This window comes from Leptidea sinapis, chromosome 27 (genome assembly GCF_905404315.1).
Source record: "Leptidea sinapis chromosome 27, ilLepSina1.1, whole genome shotgun sequence".
Lineage (NCBI taxonomy): Eukaryota > Metazoa > Arthropoda > Insecta > Lepidoptera > Pieridae > Leptidea > Leptidea sinapis.
Genome location: NC_066291.1, coordinates 11,565,279 through 11,589,701, shown reverse-complemented (window position 1 = coordinate 11,589,701; position 24,423 = coordinate 11,565,279). Strand labels below are relative to the sequence as shown.

The window sequence follows — 24,423 nt, the reverse complement described above, 5'->3', positions numbered from 1 at the left end:
GGCCGAGGTAGGGTCGAGATCCCGACGCACAAGAGTGAAAGTCGGGGGGTGGGTGGTTGAAGCAGGGTGGAGGCACTCCCCGCAGGAGTGGTCGACCCGGGACTTCCACTGAGGATTTGCTAAATCTGCTGCTTTTACGTTGAAGCCGTCGGAAACTGAATTAACCGGTTTCAGTATTTACTTTCTGAGAACGAAAACTATTTTTTCTTTATTTTTAACTAGGTACACACATTATCGGTTTTTATTTGCTTTTACACATCTTCAATACAATCTTAAATGAAAATAACATTTATCTAAGGATAACGCATAATTTTTTAGCACAATACTGCTGGGTAGAGTTAAGACTTTCGAAGGAATAAGTATTATTCCGATCGGTTCAGTAGTTTTCGCAGTATAACCGAAGGAATTAACCGGCTCTCCATTTATTAGTATAGATAGATAGATTTATCATCAATAAAAATAATTGTTTCTAAATCTCAATGGAAACCGAACCTGAAACCCGCTGCTTGCAAGACCAACGTGTTATTTGAGTAATTGTCTCTTCAACTGGCTCAACCGTATTATCAATTCAATAGGTAATTGTTGTTTAGATAATCTATTAAAACAGTTTTCAACAAATACCAACCTAAACTATATTATTAGATGGGTTATAGTGGTTGCTGCCAAAATAACTTAGGTATTATAAGAAACTTAAAATAACTTATTAATATTATTGATAATTTTAAGTCAAAGTCAAATAAACTTTATTCAATTAAGCTTAAACTAAGCGCTTTTGAATCGACGCTATAAATATTTTTTAAATGACTGAAGCTACCATATATTCGGAAAAAGTAGAGCTCGTGAGAAGAAGTAACAAGAAACTCCACGGCCACTCTTTTCAATGAAATAGAGTATTTTATAATTAGTTTGTAAGGTGCTCCATCCAATATATGAATCGTGTTTAAATAATATCAAATATTTCATAAAATATAAATAATAATAAACTATATAAATTATCGTATATTAGATGCATCAACCTTTAGAGATTTGAATTGTAAGAATGCTTCGTGAACATGATGGTCGTGATTACTGTCATAATTAGTAATCACATCCAACAAATACAAAATAAATAAAATATCAATGATCTGAAGACACCGCAGCGCCCCCTAGCGGTGGTCAATTCATTTTTATCGTACTGAATGATTGACCTGATTCCTGCCATCAAATTATTGAACTACATCACTGCTTCACCATTGCTTAGTATCTGATAACATTGCTTGTATCCACAATTACAATCTCACACAACTATATTCCTTCTACCCCAAGCATATGGACGAATTTCCTTTAGCATCGCATCCAGGCCGATGCGATATGTTACCTTTGAAAACGCGTACATTTTGCTCAAAGGTCGAGAACGCTCTTGTAATTCCTCTGGTGTTGCAAGAGCTGTGGGCGGCAGAAATTACCATAAAGTGAACTCCGCGCTCGTTTGGCCTACTTTAGGCGTAACATTGATGACAAGAAACACATCGCCAATATTCAGACACTGAAGCCAAAACTTACAATTCGCACATATAAATGTCAAAGTTGGTTCGTTGCCCTGTTAGCATTTAGCTGTCCAGAAAATTTATAATAATAATAATATCAAAACAATCTGTACAACTAACAACACTTTGAAGCTATTAACTTTCGTCACATGCGGTTTTCCCGTAGTACATACATCTTCATGTATGTACTACCAACCACCAACAGAGAAAACGACAAACATAGGTATAAAATATATATATTATAAAGATAGATAAGTATAGATTATAAAGATAATATATTATATAACTGTAAATAAACAACATGTTACAGAGTTCTATATCACAGGATCCTCCAACCTCCATCGGTGACGGAGACACCTTACTTCATCCGACCTATTCATGCGTATTCACTATAAATTAATTGACAGGTTCGCTGATTTTTGATTGAACCCAAAATTCTAAGTAGCATCGCAACTGCGCTCATCACTTTGAGACAAGATGTTAAATCTCAACAGAATCGTATTATAGACTATCAAATTCCAGACTGAGACAAATAGGAAGATCATCACTATCAGATCAGCTGGAAGACGTCCACTGCTGATAAAGACCTTCCCCAAAGATCTCCATGACGATCGGTCCTACGCTGACCTCATCGAACCTATTCCCGATCGTAACCAGATCATCGGTCATATTGTATCAGGCCCACCAACACTACGTCTTCCGGTACGTGGTCGTCATTCGACGACTTTACTGTTCCAACAGCCATCGAACTGTGTCCCGCTCACTGTCAGTTCAGTTTCGCCATAATTATATATTTCGCCAACAGGAAGATAACTTGTCTGAATTTATAGTTGGATTGAAAACCTTAACTCAATTGTCTATCAAAGGTCTATTATTACTTACGTTTCAAAATGTCGTTTATTTTCTGTACTAAGTGTACTTTCGGCAAGAAATAACTCGTCTTAACTTTTGACTCTTTAGTGGTAGTATATCACATCAATGATCAACCCAGCACGAAGTAGTTCTTGTTATTAGCAATGTTACAATCATGGCCGCCCTTCTCACCATGACACACCTTTAAATTATCTTGTTAATTCTTCGCATGCACGCTCTGTTCAAACGCCGGGTCGATAACAACGTCCAACAGATAATCGTTAATAATACGTGTTTGAGCTGAAACGAACTGCAGTTAATAATTCAATCATCCATCACAACTAGATGTACTATTCCTTTTTGAATTAAAACTTGTTGGACGCGTTTGGGTAAAATTATCAGAGTGAACTATGCGCGCGCACACTGACACCAAAATTCGACACCCTAACGTTAGTTTGTCAACTAGATCTGCATTTGTATGGCAAGTCGCCATTCACGGATTTTAATGCCCCAAAGGCCATTTATCCGTCGAACTATGTGCCCTGCCCACTGCCACTTCAGTTTCGAAATCATTTGGGCTAGATGACTTTGGTTCTCCTACGGATCTCCTCATTTCTGATTCGATCTCGCAGGGAAACTCCAAGCATAGCCCTCTCCATTGCTCTGTGAGCGACCATGAGCTTTCTCATCAGGCTCACAGTTAGCGACCACGTAATAATAGATCGATGGGGTTGAATTTATGACTTCTCTCAGGAGATCTCCCCTAGCAACAGACTCAAAAGCATTCTTCATATCTAATTTTAGTAAAACATCACCAGAGTTACCTTCCAAAAAAGTACGCGCAGCGTGGAATGCAGCTTCAGAACCATATTTACAGCCGAAACCCAACTGAGTTTGGGATGAATTTACTTATCTATTACAAATTTTATCAACAAGGTGTCGAAACTTTCATTTTGACAAACAAAAATTAGTTACTTTAATAAGAATATTTGAACTAAATTCTTTTAAGAACATAAGTAGTCAGTTTTCAGCTCATAAACTGCAAGAATTAAAAGTTAAATGGTTTTGTTGAATATGTAGGTACCTATTATGCAGTCTTTTCGTATTAATTGTACAGCAAAAAATGCAAATTATCTACTATGAGCCAAATTTCGCCGCTGAATCTTGCAGAGGAATCCTAGAAATTTTGCTAGACTTAGAGTTAGATGTTACGTTCGTGGTGTATGACGTGAATTGACCTAGAAACGGCACGGTAGTAATGAATTCCCAGTGGAACTTCAACTCTGCTCTTCGCCTTTAGAGTTAATACAAATGGCCAACGGAAGACCAGCGTTGGTTCTCAAACCAGCAAACATTGAAAGGGACATTATAAATAATATTCCACATTTCTTAGGTCTCTTTCTTACAATAATTTAGACTTATGCATTAACATGTATAGTACACACTTTAAAAATAAATATTTTTCCTTCTTTCGTTCTTTCATATTATGTGCTTATACCTGAGCTCCATTAGCACGTTATTATCCATCCAATATATATTTCATTGCCAATGCAAAAGTTAGATAAAATCTTAGTTAGATGTTTTTTTTTTCATTATATAATTCGCAATACCCACTAGATATGATATAAATGAGTTTTGGCCTCTATTTAAAATAAATGTCAGATGGAACTCAAACTTCGCGCCAAAATGAAAACCAGTAGACCCAATCTAACAATAACGTAATCCTTTAATGAGTATTTTATTTAAATGTGTAACACGCATTTATAATAGAAAACACTTGTTTTTAATGTAAACCGTGAAAGAAAATGAAAACAAAACTTGTTTCTTGGTGCACCGATTTTAATAAAGGACATCCTTTTCACTTACAAACGCAAAAAAAAATCCAATGGCGATATCGACTCTACAGTTTTTTTAAACCTAATATATATAACGCCGCTCTTAAAATTATTATGCATCGTATGGAGCATTCATAACTAGAAAATCCTTATATTTAGTGTTCTTACAGTGAAAACTCACTACTTAGAGTGAAACTAAGATTATTAAGGAGACTATTTGTTTTAAATTAAAAAGTACTGGAGTCGAAATTTTTTTTCACCAATCAATTAATTAATAGCTATCTTTTAGAATAGCCAAAATGCGGCAAATATAATTTTTGTGTCGTAGTATTCGGAATCCCCTTTCGTGATCCTCAATAAGGGAGACGAAAGAGAGAGATGGATAGAGACAGGTAGATTCACCTTCCTATTCATACTACTGAATATCGCTTGGGATTTTTTCTAAGCGGAAGACGAAACTCTGAACAAGGACAACTATGATTGCGTTAATCGTTCACCGGTAAGTGAGCTGAGAAAAACCGACAGAACGACGCCGTTGATGGAGAAAAACGTGGTCTTTAAAATGACGACACCCGTCAATACTTAACCTTCGTTTTAATCATTTTAATTATGGGTTAGAGGCTCCCTACAACAAGATTAACCTCTGATTTTGTTTTTGTTGTTTTGATGTTGTTTTGGGGTGTTTATGCTTTTCGGTATGAAGAAAATACATTCACATAATATGTGTGTGAGTCAGTGTGTATTGGATCAAATCAGTAAATATTTATTGATGAATATTAATATATTTTTGTCAATAGTGCTTCAGTATCTGTGTAAGTGAATAAAACTCTTGTACCAGTGGGAAGCTCCTTTGCACAAGATGCCGAATAAATTATGGATACTACAACGGCGCCTATTTCTGCCATGAAGCAGTAATGTATCAATAATGGGTTTCAGTCTGAACGGCGCCGTATCTAGTGAAATTACTGGGCAAACGAGACTTAACATCTTATGTCTCAAGGAGACGAGCGCAATTGTAGTACTGCTCAGAATTTTTAGATTTTTTCAAGAATGCTGAGCGGCACTGCATCGTAATGGGCAGGGAGTACTATCAGCTCAACGTCCTACTCTTCTCGTCAACATTAACAATAGATTTAATCGGCGAAGATTAGACGGTTGCGGTTAACAGTTAAAGTTATGACTTCATCTAAAAATTGTCAAATAGGCAGTGCAACTCATTGTATGCTTAACCGGTACTTTAACATATTTTTTATTGCTAAAATTTTTTGGTGCAACCTAGCAAAAGGCAGTAGAAATTTGGTATACTGATAATTATAACTCTAACATGTCTTAAATATTTTTTTGTCTTGAGAATACGGGCTTGGCTTGGATCCTACGGGATACGAATGAGGTGATGCAGACGTTGGACTCTGCACAAAATCAATATACATATCTTTGGCAACTGTGAGAATAGAAACTTCGCGATATACCAACTACTCACTCAACCAAATAGTAGACATATATACGTTAATACTTTCATCCGATTCTGAATAATATTATGTTGATGATATAAATCTAAGTAAATAAATAAAAAACTGGACAAGTGCGAGGCGGACCTGCCCCCCGAGTCCATACTCATTATTAGGTGCATATACTTGACGGTACAAGGCTGGTCACAGGTGTGATACGACAGAAAGTAGAACACAGTCTTACAAACACACGGTGTAATAATCAGCATTAAACGTTTAAATTCACAAAGACTAGCTAAAAGCTATAAAAAATACGTAATAAGAACGTGGTGTTACTGGCATGCGCTTACGACACAACCGCCTCGCTCGATAGTTCTTCCCTGAGTGCCTGTTTGGCGCCCGCACTCGCACCGCACGCCGATTGCACCCGAGCTAAGAAGAATACTGAATCATCGTCGTACTCGCTTCTGGTTATACGTTCTCGACTATGACATACTTATAAAAAGGAGAAAAGCTTTTTTTCATTCTTCGTCATAAATCAAAAACTATTAGTGCAAAAAATAATTAAATATCTGTTTAAGCTCGTGCCAATGAAGCCCTTTCATACGATACCCCACACAACACGGTTATCTTAATTCATAATTTTTACTATTACAATTACTTACTATAACAATTTTACAATTATTACAAATGTATAGGTTAAGGGAAAATGCCCTACAAATTTTGATAAATAAATCAGGTGATCAAGAGTGACAGTGTCGAAATATAGCTTTTTTGCGGCATTACCGGCCGTATTTTTTGTTTCCGGTATCTTAGAAGTTTGATTTTTTTACAACTTCAAGAGACTGTAGACTTCAGTATATTGTTTAAATTTCAAATCGATACCTCCACGTGTTCCCGAGATAAATGGTCTTGACAGACAAACAGACGGACGGATGGACAACAAAGTGGTCTTATAAAGGTTTGGTTTTTCCTTTTAGCAATTTTAAAACACAATCAAGTTGGACCTTTTCGGATGAGTCGTATACCCTCCATACTTCTTACCATCGTAAAAGATAACGCTTTATTAAGAAATACTTGAGTAAAACTTTGCTTTGCCAATTTGAAATTCGCGCTTTTATGAAGTAAGTGTAAAACCAATTTTGGTTAGTCAATGTGTGTGTTAGCTAATTTAATATTCAAAATACTAAGTAGGTGATGCCAAACGTGGCTGACTGTTTACGACTTGTGAATCAAAATCGGTCAGGGTAACAATAAATTCGATTTCGTTTTCTATCTTGCTGTATCTGCGTTGGAAATGTTCCTCTCTCTGGCTCGCTTTGTTAACATTGAGACTGTGCGGATCACAGTACCGGTCGTTCGGAAAGTTCTTCCACGCAAAGTGTGGGTAGGTCCATACTTCACTCACTTCCCTATCGCGATCCATACGTCAGTGTCGGGTATTGAATGACATTGAGCTGTCAAAATACGTGCAATCACCCTGAACGGTACCTGTTATTTCGCTTCTGATTTTTAAATTATTTCGTTAAGTCAGTGTATTTTTTAACATTCGTTCTTTGCATCACCTTAAGTTTTTAATAATTGATAAAAAAGTCAAGCTAAATTTTTTAGCGATTAAAAAACGGTTGCAACGTTCGTTATGTATGTGTTTTGTTCATCGTGCGTTGGTTGCATCACCTTACATCTTTTAATACGTCTAAATTATTGAACAAACTTGTTTTATTTACAATAATGCTCTAGAGTCGACGACAATTGTAATCCCTCTGGTCTTGTAAAAGAACCTAGTTGGCGGCGGTTAAGATTGGGGTATCCAGCTTGATATACCCCGAGATCGCGCGAGATTGTAAATGTCGATCCCGCAAATGCCGCGTTTGCCAATACCAAGAGAAAAGTCCCGCTAAGTTCCCGCCTGGGGCATCTCTCTTCTGCATGTGTTCCTGAGTGAGTTTCTGACTCTCAATAAGTGATATTTAAATCCGAAATTAAATTTATAGATGTAAAAAACCTTATGTAGTATATATATGCTGATGTCACACCTAGCGGTGGGCTCGATCGCCGCCAGACTGTTTCAAGAAATGAACATTTATTTTGAAATGATTAATGTTCAAAAATAAATTCCGTTGAGTTTTCTGCGCCCGCTATGTCGTGTGGTACTGCATTTAATTTGATAAGAAGGTTTTAAATTAAATATTTGTATTTTGATTTAAATATTTGAATTGGAACATGCAAACCAATACCATACAGCAGTATAAACAAACTTGTGAGTGAAATCAATAAACATTCATAATGAAGATATCAACGTGCTGAAGAAAGCTGAGCACGATCAACGAAAGAAACCCCCCCTCTCCCGCCACCTCCGCCAGAAAGACCCTATATTTAACTTCTGCGCTTTTAACGACGACGCCCAAAGGTCGTGCCTACAGGCCTTTTTTCCTGTGGCTGACAAAATCGCAGTTACTTTTCTACACCGAACAACAACTACAACTTTGCCTTGAGCATTGCGGCGATTCTTTTTAAAACGTGAACGATCTCATATCTAATCGGTGAATGGTTAGCACTTAGGTCTGGTAAATACAGAGTCAACAGCGACCTACGTAGGCATGTTGATAATTGTCGCATGTTGTTGCTTCGTGGAGGTAATTTCTTTAATGTTTTAGCGTTGGCGTGATGGCAGAAGTTGTGTGCGATAAAGATATTTGCATGTGTCACTTACCTCGAGCAAGCCCTTAGCATACTCTTAGCTTATTCGCAAAAACTGTTTTAATTACATTTCCTATGTTAAAGGACCTTATTATTTTATAATTGAATTACATATGACACGGCGAGTTATATGTTCAGCTGATTTTAAGAGCCTTGCTTATTACAATTCAGCACCATGCCGGATTCTGTTAACCCAAATTTGAACAGTATCCTGTGATATACGATGCTGTAAGTCTCAAAACCTAGCAAAGTAATTTGACTAACTAAAGGGCCCTCCAAACCGATACATCAATAGTTCTTGCAAACTGTTGCACCTGTCGTCAGAGCGCTACCTACCGGTGCAAATGTAAATATTAACTAGAAACACAAATATTGACAAACACGCGCAAACTTTCTAACAAATTAGTAATTAAATATTTTCACCGTTCGAAAGGATCTACATAGGAATATGATTCCTATCAATTTGAATTAAGCTAACGTGTATCTGATAAACAGGGTACTGGCGTCTCTCTGTCAATCTGTCTTGTTTACATTTAATACATCGAGCATTGACCATTTAAGTGTTTCAATGTTGTCATTTCTAGCCCATCGAAGTCCAGAAAAAACTGGAGACTCCTGTTGTGTTCTTTGGGGCTGGGCGCGATATAGATCGTTTTGAACTGGCAGATGGCCCATCTAATAATCTGCATAGTTCAGTTACAACCTAATAGGTCACGGAGCACAGAAAGGACAATAATGTAGCGTCCCCTAGACGCAGTAGCAATAGCGACACCCCTATCCTTCAAATATAAACTTCACAAGTGCGACAAAAATCAATGTTGTACTGGACTAACTCTTCACATACAACTACTTCTATGTACCATATAAAATAAGACTGTAATGTGATGGAATAAAGCTGTTTATTGAGCGTTGTACGAGGCACCTGTGTGGAATGCTTCAGTAAACCGCACATTGCCAGAAAGTACCAACAGCAGCTGCATTGCAGCTGACAGACCACGCCGGACGCCAGTCGCCACGTTGTGATGCTCTTGCCAAGTAATTCCGGCGTCAACTCTAGATTGCTGCAAGAGATATTGAGCTATATCTATATATCTTATACTATCAAATGATAAATTCTTGTGTATATCAGAAACAGCTAATGATTTCGATCAAATTCATTTTTAGATTAGATTTAGAATTTGATTCAAATTCAATGTATAGTTGGATGTTTATATCGCTTATTTACAGTCAGAATTTATCACAGATTTAAAAAAAAAATGTCTCAGACCTGAGACGTTATCGGGTTTTCATTGATACAATGTTGCTTTACTTAATATAGGCATTAAGTTCATGAAATAGCGTGATTGCGAACGCCCCACTCCCAAGATGTTTGTTTATAATGTCGTTCATACCATAGTAAACCTTACTACAGAAATGTCACTTAAGAATTGTTTAGATTGTAGCACCACTTGTATATGTCTCCTTTTTGGGATCCCGTTGTAGAAGACTAGAAGTTTATTAAGGGTATGACTGTTAGTTTTTCATTTTATTATTAATTGAACATGACAAACGCGATTTCACAAAATAACATAGCAAGTTCTTATTTTTATTAAATCTTTTAAAATAGTGTCCATCCACGTTAGTACATCTTTGAATCTGATGGAACTAATGAGAAAGTGCTAAGTCGGGGCTATACGGCGGGTGACCCAGTATATCCACGTGTGTCGTCGCCATAGTGGTCGATCGTTCGCCTGACGGTGACGAGACGTTGTCGTGGAGAAGAAGGATCTATCTTTCGAACATTTTCCAATACCAGTCGGTATTGGTATTGGTGCGCCACTCGACGACGAGTGCGACAAACTGTTCACTGTTCGCTCGTGAGTCCCTACTGAATATGGGTGAATGAGCCCCGTTGATGTGGCCGCCGCCCGTACTTACGATTTCGATACTCGGTCAAATTATGAGGTAATAAATTAATTTCTAATCCAATTCAGCATCCTAATCGAGAATTTGAAGAAATAGAGATTAAGGTTCTAAAAAATAATTTAAATATAAAAAATCTTTTTTTGGAGTTAAGTATAAAATTTATTAAAATATAGGTGTATAAAGGGGGTATTTAAAATGCATCGTTAAAACTTATATTTTACTGTAAGAAGCACAATAGTTTTTGATACTAAAAGATTTAATTTAATTCTAAAAAATATAATAAACATTTTAAATATAATAAAGAAAAAAAGAGAGTCTACAAAGAGAGAATAGATAAGAGAGGTATACAAGCTTTCTGACAGCTGAATGTTCATGGTGGATTTTCTGCACTTCACTCATACCCATGCATATGCTTATCCAAATCTGTTGTCAGGTCACTCTTTTATCAGTCCCTATTATACGCCGCACAACACTGATGTTATCTTCGGTCGTCTCCGTAGAAGGCCGCAGCTCATCGGTGAGATTAGTGCGACCACGTTTACACGAGATGTGGCTTCATCGTTAAAGGCCAATCGTAGTACATCAAACCTTTTTTTTGACTTAAATGACATCGAAAGTCATAAAATTGCACAAAAATTAATACATAAGTATGGTGACGTGACGCAGACAATTTTCAATTTGCCGCCAAAAGGTTAAACATGTGACAAATCAACAAAATACATAAATAATATAATTTGAGTTTTATTTATTTAGAGCATTGAACAAGACCAATCAGCTCAAACCAAAATACAATAAAAGAAGAATATTTAAATCATTTTTCAATATAGGTACTCGATTAAAAGAAAAACCTCAGTTCGTTATAAGCAAATAAAATATTGATGTCCTAAATATTATAGGCAAAGAGTTCCATTTCCAAAATTTAAGTTTATCTATATGTTATATTGTTTACAAGGGGCCAGTTCTGAAAACTTTCAGTGTCACTCAACACTTTCAGTGTCACTCAACACTTTCAGTGTCACTCAACACTTTCAGTGTCACTCAACACTCGTATTCTTACTTCCGAGTTAATCCTCTTACTTGCGTTACTTACAAAATTATTTTATTAATTGAGATAATTTGTACCTGGATGATGCGGGATTCCAAACCGCGTCTCTGGCGATGACGCCTCCAACGCCTTAACCTCTAAGCAAACGTCCGAGTGACTCATGAATGAATCTTGATATCTTTGTTCAGCTCTACAGATGTGGCGCCATCTATAGGAACTAATAGTTGCATATTAGAATTTGATTTGAGATAGCGCTATTTCAAATATACCTTAACCATTTGTTATTTATAATTTTATTCGCTCACTTTTGGGATTGAAATATGCAAATTAAATAGGTAAATAAACTTAAATTAATAAATTGTTTATTAAAACACACTCTAAATGTCTATGCTTATTACAATACAACAGTAAATTGCATTCAAATAATTTAGGCATTTCTGAGGATAGTGGGAGGAGGGACTCGTCTCACTCACAATTATGAATAGTGCTTTGGCCCACTCATTGGAAATCAAGTTTCACATTTTCACCACCTGGCAATACTCGATGAATAATACAGGCACCCAAAATAAAACTTATGTACATTTGTAATTAGTAGTTTATTCCACAACGGAATTTAGAGGAATTTGTTACAAATGATTAATTAAAATCTGCGGCTATACCCGAAGTCGACGTTACATACGAAGTCGCTATCTATAGCCATATGATTTTATAATAAATTTGATTAATTTAACTTAATTTTGCTTTAAACTTGACTTTGCTCAGACTTTACTTAAGTAAAACTTAGCTGAGTGTGATAAAACACGAACTTGTCTTTTGAATTCGGCTCTCTTAGCTTAAGCTCAGCATTATTTCAGTATTCAAACAACTATAAAAACTAAATCGAGGATTATGCTAAGGGTACACACAGATCTCTGCTTTAGATTTAACATCGCTACCTATATCAAAATGGTCGCTACACCCAAGTTCGTAATAAATTAAATACGATGTATAAGTAGAAAGATAAGAACTTCCAGAAAACATCATCATATGCATTATACATGTATGATTCAAAAGTAATGTGTGCAACGCGTCACCGAAGAGCAAGGAATCAATCAAAAAGCAGTTATCACCATTGGAACAAAGTGAAGTAGCTATATTTACATAAAAGATAAACAATTGTTCGGCGTAGATCATACATTATTCGCATCAAATTATGTAATCGGATACGTGTTCAAGTTAGCGATGTCAACAAATTGCATGGTTTCATATTGTATTTGTCCTTTCTGTTTATATCTATATTCTATACCATTCAATTGATAAACACTCTTATATCGTTTTGAATTGTCAAACAGTATCGTATAGTTTGTGAAATGTTTATTATATTATGTACTACAGGGCCACATATCTGGACCTCGCTGGAACGTGCAGCCCCCTCCCGTTCCCCTTTCACCCCCTCGCGCTCGTCCTGTTGTGTCAGTACGGCTTGCAGTTTCATTACCGTTAGATACTTGTCGTGATATTTCCGTTCTATCGTTGCTTTGTTTTTGAAGTTTTCATTGTTACGTTGCGACTTTTGTTGTTAATAGTTCTTATAAAAGTATTTGTTATTATAAAAATAGAATTATCAGCATCACAACAGAACCTTTACATCAATTTATAATACTGACAAAATAAATCGTTTATACTTGTTTTGCGTTGTGACGTCATCAACGCCAGGACCAGAGATAATGTAACCGGGTAATGCGTTTCATTGTCAGTTTGTGAATTTTCAGTGTTCGAAGTAAAAATTAACCAAATTGATATTATTAATATCGACAGATTATTGTCAGATGACAATAAAAAAAAATATACTTATTTACACGGACGAGAACAAAAATAAGGACTCCGTGTCACCTTACATAACAGTGAGGCACCAAAACAAGCCGTTAAACGTGTAAATACATAGCCCCACGCATTCACTTACACTTATACAAGCCGATCGGCCGCCATTATGAGATTTGCCATCGTCTGTGACAGAAAATATTTTAAAAATGCCGTCGTGCGTTGGAAAAACAATAATATAAAAGTATTTGTGGATATTTGATTATTTAAGGGAGAAAAAATTGTGTAACTGGTATCCCCCGTAACCGCACACACGCTAGCATAAAGGCGTTTCACTTGCTAATATCACGGCGCGTAGTCCTTCTTTTTTTACTAGTCCGTGACTTATTTATAATAGTATTATTTAGCTCACGGATTGTGAATGTATTGTATGAACTGTGGTTCGTCAATGTCATCTTCGGTACTCTTTATTGCTCTAAGTTTGCCCATGTTAAAGTTATGTAAGATAGGTATTTTTGCTGAAATAAAGCTCGGGAAAATTGGCACTGAATTATCTTGAACATTGAAGAGGATATTACATCAGTAAATAACGTTTAGTAGGTTGTATTCCTTTCAAAAAATACTTTGGATATAAGCCTATTTATTTTGTTCTAATTATTATTCATTGAGTACTTACTTTATTCGAACTTTGGTTTTAACTTCTTCGCCGTTCTCTGTTTTCCGAATACAACCGATATTAATTTTTAATACAGATTATATTAATACGTAATGCTAATATTTCGGTTCCCTTTACGTAATGCTAATATTTTGTAACATAATTAAATTATTTACTGAATGCATATATATGTCAACATGTATCATTTAAAAGACCAATATATAGATATTATTGCCAATGAATTAAAAAAAATTCAAAAATTTACTTGCTTACCTAGATATTTTTTAACATTTTTCCAATAGGGTCATGGAAAGATCACTCCAGGACACTGTGGAGTTAACGACAATGTAGCAGCTAACTCATTTGTTAGGAAAAGTGATAGAAATATAGACCATACCCATTACGTGTGGAGTAGAGCTCTACTAAAAAAATCTGGAAGAAGATCCAGAGCAAACAGCACTGGGAAAAACACTAAGAATTTGTGCTCTTTAAACAGAGACCAAATATTAAGATGCTAACCAGAACAATTACTGGACTCTATGACTAAACGAAGTCCCCTGGGTTTCCATTAATTTGCGGAAACGTTAAGATACCTTTTCACATCTCAAGATAATGCAGTGTGCTCTACATTCATATGCATCTAGCATTAACTGCCAGCCATGTAGGAACTCCCATTGGAAAGCATTATTCTCTAAGAACATTATTTGCTTCATTAAACCTGTCTGGAGATGTTGAGATATGGATGGGCAAAGGATACGATAGATTCTGAAAGGGGCAGTATCCGGGGCTACAATTGTGCCTTTTAGCCCACACACACGCATAAAAAGGATTTAAACAACTATTTACCCCAGCTTAGCTAACACTTCACTAAAATTTTTCTTCTTCCCGTCCCTTCGAAATTCCGAAAAACGTAGTCTTCTTTAAATAAAACACATTTTGAAATGATTAAAACGCGTGTAGCTGTGTTCTAACATTAGATTTTTGCATAAAAGTAACATTATTATTTTTATTTAAGTTAACCCGACGTTTCTAGACCTTTCCAGATCTCATTTTCAGGGGGACTGTAACACTCGCGTTAATCAAAGAAAATACTAAACGTAAAGTTTAACTATTTTATATTTCTTTTTTCAATCTTCACTGTAATTTTTTTACAGAATTTAACGAAATTTTATTCGAAAAAAGTGTGTAGGGTGATTTACAAAAAGGAAAAGTTTATTCAGAGGTTATTTTGTAACACTTATCAAAGACAGGATTTATTTACGGGTTGAGGGATGTCAAGCCTCACCAATGGATCTCACCCTCGAATAGAGAAATAATTCTCTCGAATAGAGAAGCCTATTGTAGGACACGTCACATTCTTATGATTGGATCAAATGGTAGATCCTTACATAACGTTAGCCACATTCTGATACCAGGAGGGAGGAGATTTTTCTTATAAAGTTATTATTTAAGGTCACGGACGAGTAAAATGAGAAGGACGCCGCGCCCTGATATTAACAAGTAAAGCACCTTTATGCTAGTGTGTGCGGTTACGGGGGATACAATTTTTTCCCCCTTAAACAATCATATATGGCCACAAATACTTTTATATATATAATTTTTACATTTTTTAAATATTTTATTGCGATCGGCTTGTATTAGTGTAAGTGTGTGCGTGGGGCTATGTATTTACACCTTCTTCTTTTACTCGTCTGTGTTTAAGGTCGCTACGTGACTCTCGGTCATTTTCTGTGCATTTTCGGATATTTCCGACGATTTTATAAAATGGATACTTACCTATTAAATGAAATTTGATTTTTAAAATGAATAATAATCTGAATTTTATAAAGAGCGACGAGGATTAAATTTATATACTACAATATTTGTTTGTTGACTGAGTATCAGACACTTTATATTTTCGATCAGCACATATCATTGCCATCATGCTACAGAGAGCAGCAGTCTGTTACCAGTATACTGAAAATTATTTTCATTTTCATGGAATATAAGACCAAACAGTATTTATGGAAGATAATGTCGCCTAATACCGTCCCGTGTACACTTATCGCCTACGGACTTGTATCCCGTGCCATTAAATAAATTAAAAAAAAACGTAATCTTCCACAGAAGATATATTTGAATATTATATTTTGTTAGATTCTGTACTTTAATACGATGATAAAAGTAATAAACTACGTGGCCCATATAAACATTCTTTCACCAATAGAATGGCATGTTACCACTGAGTAACATGGGCTTGAATTTATAATAAAACAGAGACCTCTACGTAAAATGCAGTAATAAAAAATATATAACTAGATATCCAAGATAGAGACCCAGTATTATTTTGCAATACTATGCCGCATTTAAGGAGATGAATAATTTTACCTAGAATTTTAATTTAATAATAATTTTTACTATCGAATTCAGTCTGAAAGAAGTTAGGGCGCACGTCTAGTACTATTTAAACCATAAACTTACCCCCTTATTCATAATGGTCCGCTAACTTTAAACAGCCGCTAAGGAGTGTTTTTTCTCATTCTGACTTAGGTCAATAGAATAAGATAGAGTGCGAATTAGCAATGCTTTAAGTTAGCAGACTATTATGAATAAGGGGGTTATTATATACAAGCGTATAGAGGACCTTGGCCGCCCCAATTACCGTGACTTATTTTGTGTGTGCGTTAGCTAGTGGCTGTGCAGTCTGTCTATGACTTGAAAATCAAAATTGGTTGAAGTAACAATAGCTAGCTTTCTCTTTCTATCTTGCTGAATCTCTGTTAGAAATGATCTTCCCTGTTGCGCGCTTTGTTGATCTATACGCTACTATATTGTAAGTCAATGATTTAAACAGAATTATATTGTAATGTGTTGTATAACCCAAAGTATTGTAATTTTGCGACTTTCCTAAGTCAAATGGTTTTTTTGATATACATTATTGATAATTGGTTCTCAAATATTTCCATACCTTCTTAACATTTTCAATGAAGGAAACATCGTCTCGTCAGTTTGTCAGTTTGAGCTACGACATGTGTTTACTTCTTATTCTATGAATATTACGTCTCTCGTCGTTAGGCGTGAGTCGAACTCGTCCTAGTTGGGAAGTGTTTTGACAATAAGTAACATTTCTAAATGATTGACAGTGAAAAAACTTTATCTTTAAACTGTTTTCTTTTTTTATTATTTAATTATATAATATCTTTTTTGCACATAGTATTTTCTTTGAATAACGCTAGTGATAAAAACACTATTTGAAGGATTAAAACGCGTGTAATTTAACTGTGTTTTTTTACATTAAATTTTTCCACCTCCGAGACAACAAATGGCGCTAAACTTCATAATCACAACTATGACAAATACTAGCTTGACTCATTTCAACCGCAGTCTCACTGAAAAAGTGCTCTAGTCACGAAACGTACGGGTGACTTTGATATCATGATAGTTTTTTTATTGAGAAAATGGAAATTGTGTAGCGTTTATGAGGAAGGTTGTATTTCAACGCCGCCGGGCCGGTTTCAGATTATTAAAAAACAAGGACTTGAATGAAAAAGACCGTGCCATATTAATGTATAAAAAAAGGCTTAAATGAAATGGAAAAAAATGCTTAAGTATTAATATTTTTTTTATTATGAGGAAGATTTATAGCACTGTTTACTAAATACATAATCACATAAATAAAATTATAGGCTAATGATAAAATCCATCATTCATCAGTTCAATTGATTCATCAACTCAAGATTATTATTTTACATAGTGCGACGCTTTTAAACGATGCATTTTGTGATCAGAGCAAATCGAACCCACTAACTATTGCTCTAATTATCACTGACCCAGTTTCTCCAAAAGGGTATTCTTATAATCAGTGTTATTCCCGCATGAGTGTTTAATACAGATAGTGAGCTGGCATGAGACGACCTTTCGTGTTACTGTCGGGCGAGGGATGAGGCAGGGAGGTTCTACCTTCCTGCTTTCCACGATGGAATCGGCGTCTCCCATATCAGAAGCACAAATATAATACCGCAGTTAATGTGGTTAGGCATGTGTATTAGGTATGCCTCGTGTATAGCTAGAAATCCTATCCGTCATCGCAATAACTTTGTAAAAGAATAAAAAAGTATATGAAACTAAAAAGCTTCTGTATTCAAAATTATTGTTCTGCTTACAATAAAAAAAAATCTAGTCTCTATATATTATTTCTCATAGGTTCTTTTTAATGAAAATTAGGGATGAGACGAGCAGGACGTTCAGCTGATGGTAATTAATTTGCCCTGCGCATTATAATGCAGTACCGCTCAGGATTGAAAACCCCAAAAATTTTTTCACTTAACCATCTTCTTTAGTCATGTGCGTCGATGCCGAAATCTTCGGCGACGGCGTGTTGGTAATAATTGATCGGCGGCGGCGTAAATACCGTCGTGAAAAATGGCGGCTAGAATACCTCAGTAAAACATGGACGTTTAACATTTCCACGAATTAGAAATGCTTTTGTCATTAATATTATAAAAATCTACTAAAACAAATAGAATATTCGATTCTTTCGCTGCTTTTATAGACTTTCAGCTAAGGTAGAGAAATAAGAGTAAGACGCTTGCGGATTTTTCTTTTATTGTAGTTTTATATCGCTCGTAGAATAGTCCCATGGATCGCACCTATCAAAGTATTTCCAACACTCTTTTCGATGGAATCATCGCTTTTTCTTCACATTCAAATGAATGTTTATCTGTTCCACTACCAAATCCGTATTTTAAGGAAAGCTATAAGAGTCGAGAAGACGATAAATTGTTTAAGTAGACGAGCAGAGTTTGCCACCATGTTGAGAGATGTTTGTATATTATTACATACATCGTCTTTGTTTACAACACGACGCGTAAAACTTGCCAGAATTGATAACCTATCCAGTCCATGTAGTATTAAATATTTGTCGACTTCGTCAATAGCTTGAAATCTGCAGTAGAGTAATGTCGCAGCTGCTGATAAATCATTGGTTGTCAACCGATGGTCTAACTTCTTGGTCATATTTTTTTTAATCTAAATATTTCAAGGGGTTTGTTAATGTTATTGTCCAGAGAATTTATGATTTCTACCAACTCCATCTTGTATACGAGTGCCACATTAATCGTGCAAGATTTTTGCGTACTCATAATTGTAACACACTCTTTGATCTTAGCTAAAAATTAAATGAGATGCTTCATTAACAGTTCTACGTTTTCGGTGACTTTTAAATTTTTGTTGCGAGACATTTCAAGCAACTGGTTGATAGGCACTTGATTATACTTATGTAAAAACTTACAAGCAATATCAATGTACTGTTCCATCGTGTCGGTGTAACATTTTTAATTGACACGTTCCTTTACTGTATTCAGCCATAGTCTCAATCTCATTTTCAGTTTCAATTCCTTCCATATCTGGTTCCATGTTTTCATTATTGTCGAGCACTTGTCCAGCATTTACTTGATCTTGATCAGCTAGCACTGCTAGTTTTGGCAAATCGAATCTCAATGCTTTAACAATTTTTCTAGCTGGTTAGCGGCGTCGAGTATTGATCGGCGGCGCCAATGACCTTCCTAAGAAGTAGACTTCTTAGGAAGGAATAATTTTGATACAGCTGTTCCCATCTCTTGAAAAACTTTTCTGAAAAAAAAATGAGAGCTAATAATTAAAATAATTGCCACCAACAAAATTACATTCTATCATTGACATACGATAAACAACTAGGTTCACAATTACGCCCTAAAATTGTGTGAAGCAAAACTCTGCCTAAGTGTCTATAAGGCAGAGTTTTCGTTCGGTCGTGTTTCGAACGCGCTTTGAATTTGACGCCGCGCAATGCCAAAGTGTTCAGTGAAGATCTATCCAAAGAACAGTATAACCAAACTAAAAAAGGATTGAGTGTCATATTTCAGGTAAGTACACCTTTAAATTAACAAAACTGTGTAAGTAACGTTTTTAATCATTTTGCTAAATAATTACATTTCAATTGCTAAAACTAAATGTCGTTGCCTCGTGTTCGCGTCGGTCTAGCGCGGGACGTAGTCCTACCACTTCCAATCAGAGTATACAATAGACTTTGAACATTACTGCCACGGTGTTAATTTGACTGAATGTTTTGATGTTATCTGTATCAATTCAGATATACGAATAAACAACGCCGCTCGGAAATTTTTGACGACCTTTAAATAGGCGATTGGGAGGCTAGTTACTTATTGTACGTCAATGCATTCATACATATTACAGTCCCCAAGTCACTGCGTGAACGATTGTTTGCCAGCCTGACAGAAATTGCAGCAATAGGATCTCGTTTGCTTCTTTGTAGTAATAAAAGCCTACAATGTGGGTAGACAGAACATTTAGATGTCACGTGACCTGTATTTCTTGTTGTTTATGCGATGCCCCGCGTGGAATTGCCATCGCCGCGTCCGCGTCGCCGCAACACAACCGAGATAACGTTATCAGCGACAGACTTGTATAAGGCATTCTGTAAAGCCTCAGAGAAGAAACTATTAGTGCTCCCACGTACCACCTTTACTGATATCTTTATCTGATGTTTGTGAAAAGAATCAGTTTCGTGATACTGTCCATAAAATTATTAATAATAAGCCGACAGATAATCAAAGTCGACTGAAGTTTTCACTTCTGTCTTATAGACTTAAAACACTGTTTTTATGGGAAAGACTGAACTAACAAATTTTCAATGGCATCATCTGTGCATAATTGTGATGTCATGTGGTTTGAGTCATAAGATGTCATTGAGCACAAAATGTCGTTGCGTGCTGCGTTGTACTTTGATGGTGATACTGCAACCCTTATAAGACTTATGATAGAACGTCTCATGGCTGTTACTACCGAGACACTTAAATTACCGGAAAACAATAATAGTACCTACAAGTTCTCCGCTATAATAGTGCGTCAAAATTGTTAGTAAGGCCATAGACTTACACTTGACCTGACAGCCCGATATCATTATCCTTTCAGCCGGAAGACCTCTCCAAAGGTTTCCACAAGGATCGATCCTGCGGGCCTCTGTCCTCATCCAACCCTATGTCTTTAATTCACACGTGGTGGAAGTGAAATCTTCAAAAATTTCTGCTTCAAGATAATTCTTATTTTCATAATTAATAAAAATGTAAAATTTTGGGAAGAGGATAATTTTAGGTTTTAGTAATGATCATTGTGATGCAATGCTTGATATTTATTTTACATTTTACATATATATCACATAAATTTACTCAGACTCAGAGCTTACATTTTCCATAAGGATACAAGATGTGGTAACGAAAGTATCAAATAAAATTTGATGTCCAAAAACTCAGTCAACGGAATCGTTGTATCCGATGCAAAATTTACATTAAGCCTCAAAACTGCATTTGAAGTCTTTTATTTTTAGGTGTTTCTAAAGTAAAATTTTATTATTATATAGCCTAATGTCGGTCGCTCCATACCCAATCTGTGGCTTATCACATAACTTTAATAAATTCTTTTGAATTTCGTAACACATTTGTACATTTTCTGGTATCGTGTTGTGAAAGCATTTACATCGGCGCTACGAATAGGAACGGCACGAACATTACAAAAATGTTAAAGAAGTTATTCTGCGACCGATCTTCTCTCAATGTCGGACATCGACTGGCAAAAGCCCAAATTGACTACGTGACAACTAGCATTATTCTATAAATTCGCTCAATAACATCGAGTTGCGTTCACTTTTACAAGCAGGATGTGTTGTCGAACACCGCAGTCGTCCCAGCCGGCGGCCCCACTGCGTCACTCAATGAAAGAGGTCGCTCGGTCGTGCTTACTGCTAACATGGCGGCACGTCTTGCCATTTGCTAACAGAATGATGTGCTATATAAGAACTAGCTGTTCCACGCGATTCACTGTTCATCTTTGTATATTATAGATAAGCATTATAATATTATATCGCAGATTTTTGAAGTAATAGTTCTTTTCGCGCTAGAGAAAAATTATCAGAGTGAATTATAACGATGCATACGCACACCGTCACGCAAATTCGACACCATGACATTTAAATACACTACACACATCAAAAAAGTCTAAGAAACATGTACTAATTTAAATTTTAGTATGGTTTTTTACATTATAACGTTGAATTTTATTTTTAAAATAATATTTTTTGTGTCCTATTATGTAAAAATAACAGCTGTTGTCTTTATAAGTTCTTTTAATAATAGAAATTAACAATATTAGAATATACTGCAGCAACTAAGGTACATAAGTAACTAAACATTTTCTTAACAAAATGAAATTTCTAAATAAAATGAATTTATTGTGAAAGAGTAGGATAATTTAATACAAAGTATGGCCTCCTCTGCTATTCAGAACTTGCCGGCAACGATTATTCATTGAATTAATGAGACTGTTTATGTCATCTTGCGGTATTCGCTCCCAATGGAATTGTAGCAAATCCTTCAACTGTTGGGTTGTTGTCACTCCGTCCAAGTCCTTCAAAACACGTCTCTGGAGCATGGTCCCATGCGTGCTCGATGGGGTTGAGGTCTGGCGATTGTGCAGGCCAGGGCTATTGCCCTTACCGGACGTTCTCCGTTGTCAAGTATTGACTGGTTCGCCGAGTTGTATGTGAACGCGGATTGTCATGCATTAACGTAAAATCCAAAGCCAGGAGCCAAAGGATGCAAATGGATGGACATAAGGTCTGAGAATATCCTCAACGTAATTTTCAGCGTTAATGTTTCCATTTACAAAAACGAGCTCAGTGCGCCTGTTCTTCATAATACCCGCCCAAACTATAAATGTTGAGCCGCTGTATGGATGAACTTCCTGAATGCACCTGAGCCTTTCAGTATTTCTGGACCGACGATACACTCGCACCCTTCTTGTATCAGGCCTAAAACCGAATCGCGACTCATCGAAAAACATAATTTTATCCCATTGTTCCTGGGTCCATGTTCTGCGTTCTCTACACCATTCATTTCGACGAGCGCGATTCCCGTGACGTATCGGTGGGCACCTAATTGGGCGTCGAGCTCGTAGGCTGTACTCATGCAGTCGATTTCGCACAGTTTGGGGACTTACATCAACACCACTTAAATTTTGTAGCCTCAAACTTATCTCTTGAGCGGTTAACATCGGCTGGCGTCTTGAAATCAGTTGTATGTACCGGTCTTGCCGAGTGGTTGTACTCCTTTTACGGCATGAATGCTGTTCAGCGGGTTCCCTTGTATTATTGTAGCGCTGCCAAAGACGACAAATAACACTTCTATGAATGCCAAAATGCCGAGATACCTGAGATTGATTACTTCCCGCTTGCAACATCCCTACAGCTCCTTGCATGTCATTTGCCGTCAAATGACGTCGCTCCATGACGTAAAGAATATCTAACAATTCAATTTTGTCGCTAACTTTATTTAAATGGTTGGTAAAATTATAAAATCAAGATAGATGACACAATGTTCCTGAAGACCACGCCGAGCCTGCTCTACGGAATTGTGAAATAAACACGTTCCTTGGTTCCACAGACTTAGAATATACTAGCGCGTATACGACCTGACAGCCCGATCATCCTGACTGACTGATCCTGACATCCGTCAATGTGTGCGTTAGCTAGTTGTTTAATATTAAAAGTAATATCTGGACGACCGAGCCATGCTCGGATTTTTAAGATTGTATAAAACTTGAATAAAAAAAACTAAAAGGATATCTGGATTCGAACCGGGGTCTTCTGCTTTCCGGATCACCCAATGTCCCATCTGAGCTATAATAGTCTTGTATATAGTGGCGAAATTTACCTTTGTATTCTAATGTTATTGTAGCTGTTTCTCATTCAAACATGGATAAAACCATTTTTTTTAAATTGAAACCTAGTTAGATCGATTTATCACCCCCGAAATCCCCTGCATACTTAATTTTATGAAAATCGTTGGAGCCGTTTCCGAGATTCAGATTATATATATATATATACAAGAATTGCTCGTTTAAAGATATAAGATAATGAGCTAATTCCCAGCGTGGTTGATTGTTTACGACATGTCAATCAAAATTAGAGTTACAGGGACAATAAATTCAAATTCAAAAACACTTTATTCATGTTGGTCATGGAAATGACACTGATTAATATAAAAAAAAAATTGTTTCTTATTGAATTTACCGCTACGACTACGAGTCTGCAGTACTAAAAATAATGATGACATCCTAGTGGACAACATAGATGGCGCGACCTTTTACAAAAAAAAATTGTGTTCTTTATTACGTAGATTCTAGAAGTATAAATAACACGTAAAACGAACGAAATTAATTCAGAATACAAAAATACTTCAGAGTATTGTACGTTCCTTTGCAGCCATTTGTATCATACGTCAAAATTAGTTCTCTGAACGCTCGCGAGAGGCGCTTCAAATAGGCTCATAAAATTAGCTGTCAAACATATGGATTAGCCTGTCCAGTGGTATTTATACACTTCAGTGACCTACACTGATTTGTGACAACTGACGTTTGTATAAATTTTCTAAATAACATCACTAGAACTTTTTAATATAATGGCATGCTGTCAAATTGCGTCGCCCCGCGCGACTCACTGCGTGACTTAAATGAAGGAGGTCGACCCAACCATGCACGCATGGAGGCCGGGGGTGCGGGCTGTATGAACAAAGCAATACTGTATGATATAATATTCAACATTATAATCCACGTGGCATTGATTCAT

At 36.2% G+C, this 24,423-nt stretch overlaps 1 protein-coding gene across 2 annotated transcripts in view; it reads left to right on the top strand.

Annotated features, from left to right (window-relative positions):
• Nucleotides 1-24,423, top strand: part of LOC126972623 (zinc finger protein Xfin-like) — a 52,569-nt gene that overhangs the window by 1,050 nt on the left and 27,096 nt on the right. The window lies entirely within an intron of this gene.